Consider the following 9,097-nt stretch of genomic DNA (forward strand, 5'->3'; position numbering starts at 1 on the left):
GGTAATAATCCTGATGAAAGCAAAATAGGTACGTCACGACATGGAATATTCGGAATGCCTTTTCGTCTCATTGTCGCTGAAAGGAGAATATTTCTTTCAAGGGCAAGAAGAGCCCACTTCTCCGCAGGATCCAACTCACAGATCTCGTAATTTGATAGATCATTTTGACGAATCCGAAGTAGGTATGACAAAAGATTAGATCCTTCTTCTGGGGTGGGTTCGTGATTAATCCCACCGCTCAATGAATCGTAATTGGAATTTAATTTCGATTCATACTTGGAAATAGTTTTATTTGTCACTAGATATTGAGTCAGTAATTGTTTATTAATCTTAAGGGTGTCGGAGCTTTTCCTACGAAGTATCCACGAATCTAGTTCATTTTTCACAAGGTAATAGAAGATTATATTATTTGTATAATTCAGGAATCTCTTCAGGGAATGTATCAGTAGATCTTTCGTTTACATTTACCTTGTCGAGGGAGAATACATTACCTTTTCCAGATAAAACCCACGCATTGGGTCTATTAAATATCCGGTGATATTGAAACGTTTCCACAAGTGAGGGGAATTGGAACCCGAAACAGCAGATAAATAATGCTTGAGAAATGCAAGAACAAATAATATCGAGAAAACGAGGTAGGATGGGGCATACTTATTCGAAAATCTAAAGACTGACCATCTCGAATGCGACACCTGCGTTTAGTTAGTAATTTCTTCGAAAATAGAGAGATCTATTTTAGATAATACGTTACTGATGGAATCGTTTCTGAATCTTGATCTTAGGCTTAACGATAAACAAGCTCTAGCATTACCTATATCCTCAGCAACTCTTTCCGTAATTCCGGGGAAAGTGTAATTCAAGTCATCACTTACTTTGAGTACTATTTCTGGATATATCTCTCTAATCAGATCATAAAAGTATCTCCACCAGTTAGGGGTGAAAAACCGAGGTATATATTCTCCGAATGGGCTCCATTTCTCGCAGATATTGTCTCTCCAAAAGATCCAAGAGATCTTATATTTGTTTAAATCCTTTGATAACTCATCGAAATTAATGAGATGAGATGGAAGAATAGGTTCTTTTTAGACACGTGTATCTGCAAGCCTCGTATTTTCGTACAGAACCTTCTCTCCAGTTAATCCTGTTGGAGATCTTGATGCTACACTGCTGCATAATGAGAATTTCTTTGACCAATAAAGCGTCTCAGATTCTTCTGATTCCCAAAAATAACCAATGTGTGAATCATTTTGATAGAATTGATTCCCAATAGAATCATTCCTCGAGTTTGATCTCTTCTCAATGGATCCCTCCGAATCGACTTGATCCACTCCCGAATTTTTGAGACGGGGTCGAGATCGCCAATCAGCCGATAGCTTAGAGTTTATCAATGTTCTTTCCAAGTAATTTCCATCGCTACCACATGAAGATAGAGACGAATCTCCCGTTTCGCGAGGAGATAAGTTCAACCCCGTCAGTAGTCCTCTTAGATCCGAAATAGAGTCAAGAAATCTATCTGAATGAGTTAGTGGTGGTATCGCAGATTCATCCAGATCAGATGGAGTCGATTCGGTTGTTGCGAGTATATGATCAATAGTTTCCCTTTCCGTTCGTTGCGAGGAATTGGGTAACAACGAATCAGACACTTGGGATTGAATAGATGAAGTGATATTTTTTGTATCTAAGGATCCTATTTCAAGAGATGGGATGACTTCATCACCGGAGCCCGTATACGAATTCTCTAAGATGTCAGAGTAACTACTGCTGTATCCTCCAACCAACGAATCCCTTCTTCTGATTATTGAGATAAAATCCCTTCCGGCACAGTTCAATACGGGTAAATGCGAGTAATCTATAAAGTTTGGTGTATCTACTTCATCGGAAATGGATCCCGAAATACTCCCAATATTCCTATTCGAACCTTTCCCATAATTCAAATTATCCAGAAACAGATCCCAATCCTGCCTTCCCGTAGCGGAATAAGCACCATTCGGGAGTTTTGTTCCAATACATTCGATACAGGATGATTCAACAAGAAATGGATTAACTGCGGGTTTTAGGAAGATTGAGGAGCCTACCGATTCTTCATCCATTAACAATCCGGACTCGATGAAGAAACTATCTTTTCTACCGAAGATTCTCTTGAGAAAGGATATCTTCTCATCGAGGTTGAGTGAACTCAGAAGGAAATCAAGCAGTGGATAATCTATATTGTTCAATTTATAGACAAGATAATCAATCCCATCTGTCGAAGCTTCTTCACTAATATACTTGGGAATAATGATTCGGTAAATAGATGATATATTGGTAAATTCCTTGGGATACTTGTTGTTCCTCCCAGCCGTACTACGAATAGTGATACCAATATTATTTAGTGCTAATATCGACAGATCATAGATTGATCTACCTAAGTCGGATCTTATTTCTGCGAATACTCTCTTGGAAGGGGAAAAAGACAAGTCTCTGATTGTATCAAGCCACCTGTGCACATTTGACCGAACATCTGGATATTCATCAATTGGGGAAATAATACATTCATGCAACAAACGCTCTATGTTACCCCTCCATTCCAATAATCTCTATTCAATTGCAATTCTTGTTACACCAGTAGATCCCTCGCCCCCCTCCCGGCTACCCAATTGATAGTTGATTCTGGATAGATATTCACTAGCTAATGTACAGAAATAGTCACGCGAAAAGAGCGTGTATACTGAGTAGAGAGATATTAACCTATTTCGTTCATATACCCTAACTAGAGAGTATGTTGAAGATATGTTACCTCCCTCTCCCGATTCATCTGAAAAAGTAGGATTTTCACTTCCATCAGTTCTTTCTACAGGTACATCGAAAAGGATCTCTAAACGGTTTGAAATAATCTTATCAAGATCGAAGTATGCGCCATTTTGCATCTCTGATTCCTCGTCAAGTATTCCACCAAATGATAGATCTCCTCTCGATAGAAAGGCTTTCCTAGGTTCCTCGCTACTACTACCAATTCTTACCTTACTGGAAATCAAATTCGATTTTTTAACTCTTAAAAGAAATCCAGTCAGTCGGTTTCTTGATTCATTTATTAGTTGTGAATAGGCGTGTAGAATAGAAAATTCCCCCTCATTTCCGTGGGAATCTAACCCCAATAATTGGAAGAACCACTTACGATTCTAGGAAGAATCAATACATTTATTGGAATCATTTTCTGCTATTCCCGCTACAGAAGGGGAGAAAGGATCTCCCAACAATAAAGGAGAGTCGAGTGTAAAATGCCGACAATCTCTCTCTACTTTCCATAAATGAGATATTCTTCCGATACCGAAAGACACGGAATTCTTATATCATTCTTCTGCCAAATATGTCTTAATAGGAGTTCCATCGGCGGTGGGACCCATACCTAGTTCATGTATAGATGATTCTGTTGAAAAGCCGTGACTCACCGCCTCTGGAGAATCATCAGTGGATATTGCTCTTTCCTCCGGAGAGTAACTGCCTACAAAGCCATTTCCAGATCTTTTCATTGAATCATATTCTGGATTTCTCTCCTCACTTCAACTAGATAAACAAGTATCTTCGATAGGTATCTCCTTCCCAACCTTCTGATTTCTGGAATCAGACTCATCCCTTGAGTTGCTATGAAAAGCCTCCAATTCTCTAGATGTCTCTATTTGTGAGGAGACATACTTCGAGAAACCACAGGAAATTTCTAGTAATATACTTGGTACCTCAGTGAGTAATTGATTATCCGATAGATAATCAAGTTCGATAAATCTCTTTTCTAAGAGAGATCTCGTTAGATTCAATTCGCGCTCATCCTTATTCCATGGAGAAGGACTTTGGTGACAGGAATGCCACATATAAAAATCGGCGTAATCCCGGAATAGTGTCCAACTCCCCTCGTCAATGGAATTTAACCAATCTCTTATATCGCTATAGGATAGGGATACACCATCACGAGATGACATTGTATTCTTATGGGGTGGAAATAGAGACAAATTGGAGAGACCCTTCCGCTCGGAATAGAACGGTGATTCATCTCCCTGCCGATCTACTGAATCCCTGGATTCGAGTAACATTTTGTCCCAAAAGTCCGATATTACGGGAATGAAGGAATCGCTTCTTAATGTTGCTGTTTGTAGCCAATTAACCCTTTGCTTGTCATGGATTTTCCGGAGAAGTAACGAATCAGAATCATTTTAGTAACAGTCATCCTTACGAAGTATCACATTTATATAGAATTCAAAAAACTCATTTGAATCTTCTAGATTCTTATCCCCCAGTGATTTTTCAATCCTCTCAGTCACATCTCTGGATATATTCTTGATGGGGAGTGGATCCCTCATCAGCCGGACCCTCCATCCATCTGAAACCGAAGGATCCATCGCACTATATATGGGAACTTGCGGTTCTTCCCTCGTCGAAGTTGTGGAAATATTTCCGTTTGAATCCGAATAGTAAGAATTACGTGTCTTTCCCTTTCTATCCTTTTCAGCAGGTGAGCATCTTATTGATAGAGAAAGAGGATAGAAGGATTCAACAGAATTTGTTGCTGGTTTTTTTACTACTCCACCAGTTCTATTAATTAGTTTCGCTAGATCTATAGAACCTCCTTCGATCAAATTTCTCTCACCTGAACGATGCATAGGAATTGGTATTGTTAGTAACATCAGGATTCCCGGAGTCACGCTATTACCCCGCTTCATTGAATCGCGCAGATTCCGTAAAAAGATTGAACTCAGAATTCATAAGTCAAATAATTTGATGGAGGGTTCATAACTGGAGAATAGACCAATTAGAAATTCCCCTAGATCTTGATTTTTCAATGATTCAAATGAGTAGTGGAATCCATCGGTTTCTGCTAACTTCGGAACTTCAGAGAATAAATCTGGACTTCTTACTTTTTCTTCTCCCACTTCTCTTACCTCATGATCTCTCTTCACTTTATCTATATGTGGTAGATACTACCCACCTCTCACATTCCATTATATAGATAATATCGAAAGATTCAAGGCCCAATGGAGTGAGTACTTTCGATGTGGTGATTTGTGGGTGTATTCGTACCTACCTGAAGCTGTCTCGGGAATCTCGAATTGTTGAAGAAACCTATCTATGTCTTATCTATCTCCTCATCAACTTATTTTATTCCGAGTGATAAAGACGAGTTCTCCAACCTGATGGGCGAACGACGGGGATGAACCCGCGCGTGATGGATCCACAATCCATTGCCTTGATCCACTTGGCTACGTCCGCCCCCTACTTTCCCTATTCAGCTTTCTTAACTGGGAGAGAACAAGATCTACTAGGGTCATTCATTCGATGCGCGTACGTATTATTCGTCTATATATTAATACAAGAAAAAATATGTTAGGTGAAAAATGTATTCTCAATCTATTCCAGTGGGTACGGGACTACAAGCGTTCCGCTAATCAGAATGAGAATATCTTTGATTCCCATTCTCTGTAATCCTAGAAGGGTGTTTCAAAGATTCCCCAGAATCCAAGATTGGAAACTGATAATTGTAAGATTATGGCGAGATATTACTATTATTTCTATTCATTCCATCGGACGAATCTCCATTAAATACCAAACCTTATGCGAGGTTTGGTATTTAGTGATGCTGCACGACCAGACAGGTATTATCCGTTTACAGAAGGAGCTTCAACAGAAGCTAAGTCTAGAGGGAAATTATGAGCGTTACGTTCATGCATAACTTCCATACCTAGGTTAGCACGGTTGATGATATCAGCCCAGGTGTTAATAACACGACCTTGGCTATCAACCACGGATTGGTTGAAGTTAAAACCATTCAAGTTGAATGCCATGGTGCTGATACCCAAGGCAGTAAACCAGATGCCTACTACGGGCCAAGCGGCTAAGAAGAAGTGCAGAGAGCGAGAATTGTTAAAGCTGGCATATTGGAAGATCAAACGGCCAAAATAACCGTGAGCAGCTACGATGTTGTAGGTCTCTTCCTCTTGACCGAACTTGTAACCTGCATTAGCAGACTCATTCTCAGTAGTTTCTCTGATCAAACTAGAAGTTACCAAAGAACCATGCATAGCACTGAATAGAGAGCCGCCGAATACGCCAGCTACACCCAACATGTGGAAGGGATGCATAAGGATGTTGTGCTCAGCCTGGAAAACGATCATGAAGTTGAAAGTACCAGAAATTCCTAGGGGCATACCGTCAGAGAAACTTCCTTGACCGATTGGGTAGATCAGGAACACAGCGGTAGCAGCTGCAACGGGAGCTGAGTACGCAACAGCAATCCAAGGACGCATGCCTAAACGGAAACTAAGTTCCCACTCACGACCCATGTAGCAAGCTACACCAAGTAGGAAGTGAAGAACGATCAGTTCGTAAGGACCACCATTGTATAGCCATTCATCAACGGAAGCTGCTTCCCAGATTGGGTAGAAGTGTAAACCGATAGCTGCAGAAGTAGGAATGATAGCACCGGAGATAATGTTGTTTCCGTATAGCAAAGAACCGGAGACAGGCTCACGAATACCATCGATATCTACAGGGGGAGCTGCGATGAAAGCAATGATGAATACAGAGGTTGCGGTTAATAAGGTGGGAATCATTAAGACACCGAACCATCCGATGTAAAGACGGTTTTCAGTGCTGGTGATCCAGTCGCAGAAGCGACCCCATAGGCTTGCGCTTTCGCGTCTTTCTAAAGTTGCGGTCGTGGTAATTTTTGGTTTTCGAAACGATTGGTGATTACCCAAGCTGATGAGCCTGTTGATCCATAGTATATCACAGAATCCCACCTGTGTCAACTAATCTAATATTGATTGAATATCCGAAGAAACGGGAAGACTTCCCTTTGTTTTCGCACGATACTTCTTCAAACCTTGACTCTCTTTTCAGACGCATTTCCCTTTTATTATCATAAACCACGGGAAAGTCAACGTTAGTTCGGCTCCTCGAGTACATCATGGGAGATGCCAGCTTTGCCTTAGATGTACTACGACTCAATCATCGATTCGAGGTGAGGGACATACAGGATAAATATCTGCTGGCGTTGCCTGACATCCCCCCCCCCCCCCGAGGTGAGTAGTCCGCCCCAGGCGGAGATAGTTGAGAATGGTGGGAGTCGCGGGGATGCGGGCAGTGCCAATCATGTCGATCATGTCGATTGTGTCGATTGTGTCGATCATTCTAGTCATGTCGATCATGTCGATCATGTTGATTGCGTCGATTGCGTCGATCACTTTGGTCATGTCGATCATGTTGATCATGTCGATGATGTTATGGACTTTACGATTCGACACTAGTCTTTCTCTTTTTCATGAGGTACTATACCAGTGACAAAATTTCCCCTATGACTTGGATATTCTTTCTCCCATTATTTAATTTCTGCTTATCCATATGCTTCTGGCGTATCTTGATTCCTAATACCCTGCGCTCCGGAGTAGAAGGTTTCAATCCACCAATAAGAGGTTGTGGATTGAAACGAACCCGGAACTAACGGAAATGGGCAAAAGCCTTATTAGCTTCTGCCACCTTGTGAGTCTCCTCCTTCTTCCGTACAGCACTACCAGAATTTCTGGCAGCATCCATTAATTCATCACTTGATCTTAAAGCCATACTTCGACCTGAACGTTTTCGACACGCGATCAATAACCATCGGATAGCCAAAGCTCTTCCTTCTGCAGGTACTACTTCAACGGGGACTCGATAAGTCGATCCACCTACACGTTTGGATTCTGTTACTATATCGGGAGTTACCCTACGTATTGCTTGTCGCGGGACAGACAGTGGATTCTTATTCGTCTTTTCCTTAATCCGCTTCATAGCCTGATAGAGAATCTGATAAGCCAATGATTTCTTGCCATCTTTAAGAATACGATCAACCAACATGTTTACTAATCGATTACGATAAATCGGATCCGATTCTATATTTTTCTTTTTGTTCGCTACATTGCTCCGGTGTAACATGAGTTTACAGATATGTCGGATTCCGATTCTATCTCGACTGTATCTTAGAATCTTATTTGGGCTTTTTCACTCCATATTGTAGGGTGGATCCGCCGGTTAGTCGAGGATCTCCCCCCAAACTGCACGTGCGACTTTCATCGAATGCAGCTTTCCATATGATTGAATAGAAAGTCTTGAAGTAAGTTCGGGTTACTTCAATGAATCATATTTACTCATTAGGCATTGAGTATCCGTTTCCTCTTCATCATCCCACGAATAGGAGAAGGGAAATCCCGTATTTCATTTATCTCACCAAGAATGTCCGTGGGTTTATTGATCCAATTACCAAATGTTCACAAAACCTCCACTGAATCTCCATAATCGTAGTCCGAACTCGTTCTGAGAGAGAGAAGACATTCGAAGATTTTCCAAATAAATGGGAGTCCGGGTAAGACTCAACTTACTGGAATGCAATACCCTGGACACCGAGTTGTTTCACACGAATAAGATAATAATCAATCTCCGTAATAGCAGGCTTCGGTCCCCTGGCAACATTCCCACTATCGGGTCGGCTATGCATTTGACATATCAGAACAACCGATACGGAATCATTGCGATGATACAAGTTACGACAATGTTCTGCAACGCACTGGAACGCCCCTTCTTACGATCCTTTACTCCTACAGCATCTAAAGTTCCTCTAACGATATGATATCTTACACCAGGTAGGTCCTTCACCCTCCCGCCTCTCACAAGGACCACGGAATGTTCTTGCAAATTATGGCCAATACCTGGTATGTAAGCCGTTATCTCGAACTTGGAGGTTAATCGAACTCTGGCGACTTTCCGTAGGGCAGAGTTAGGTTTTTTTGGTGTAGTTGTGGAATAGTTGACAGATGAGTCAGTTTCAGTGTCACTCTACAGAACCGTACGTGAGATTCTCACCTCATACGGCTCCTCGTCATTCAATTAATACTAAGAATAGAAGTACGAAATACCTTTCGGTTGTTACCCGATACAAGAGGATTCACAAAATAATTTTGATATTCCATTCTTTCATTTTCAACTCCCTCCTGTGTGTTTGCCTCTACCTCCTCCCTATCCCCCAAATCGATTCGCTAGTCTACTTACTTCAGTGTCATTAATATTCTTAAGAAGTAGTAAGGAGAAGGAGATTCTG

This window comes from Dipteris shenzhenensis, unplaced genomic scaffold (assembly GCF_047967505.1).
Source record: "Dipteris shenzhenensis isolate YYH24624 ecotype China unplaced genomic scaffold, Dip_SZ_1.0 scaf0369, whole genome shotgun sequence".
In the NCBI taxonomy this organism is placed as follows: domain Eukaryota; kingdom Viridiplantae; phylum Streptophyta; class Polypodiopsida; order Gleicheniales; family Dipteridaceae; genus Dipteris; species Dipteris shenzhenensis.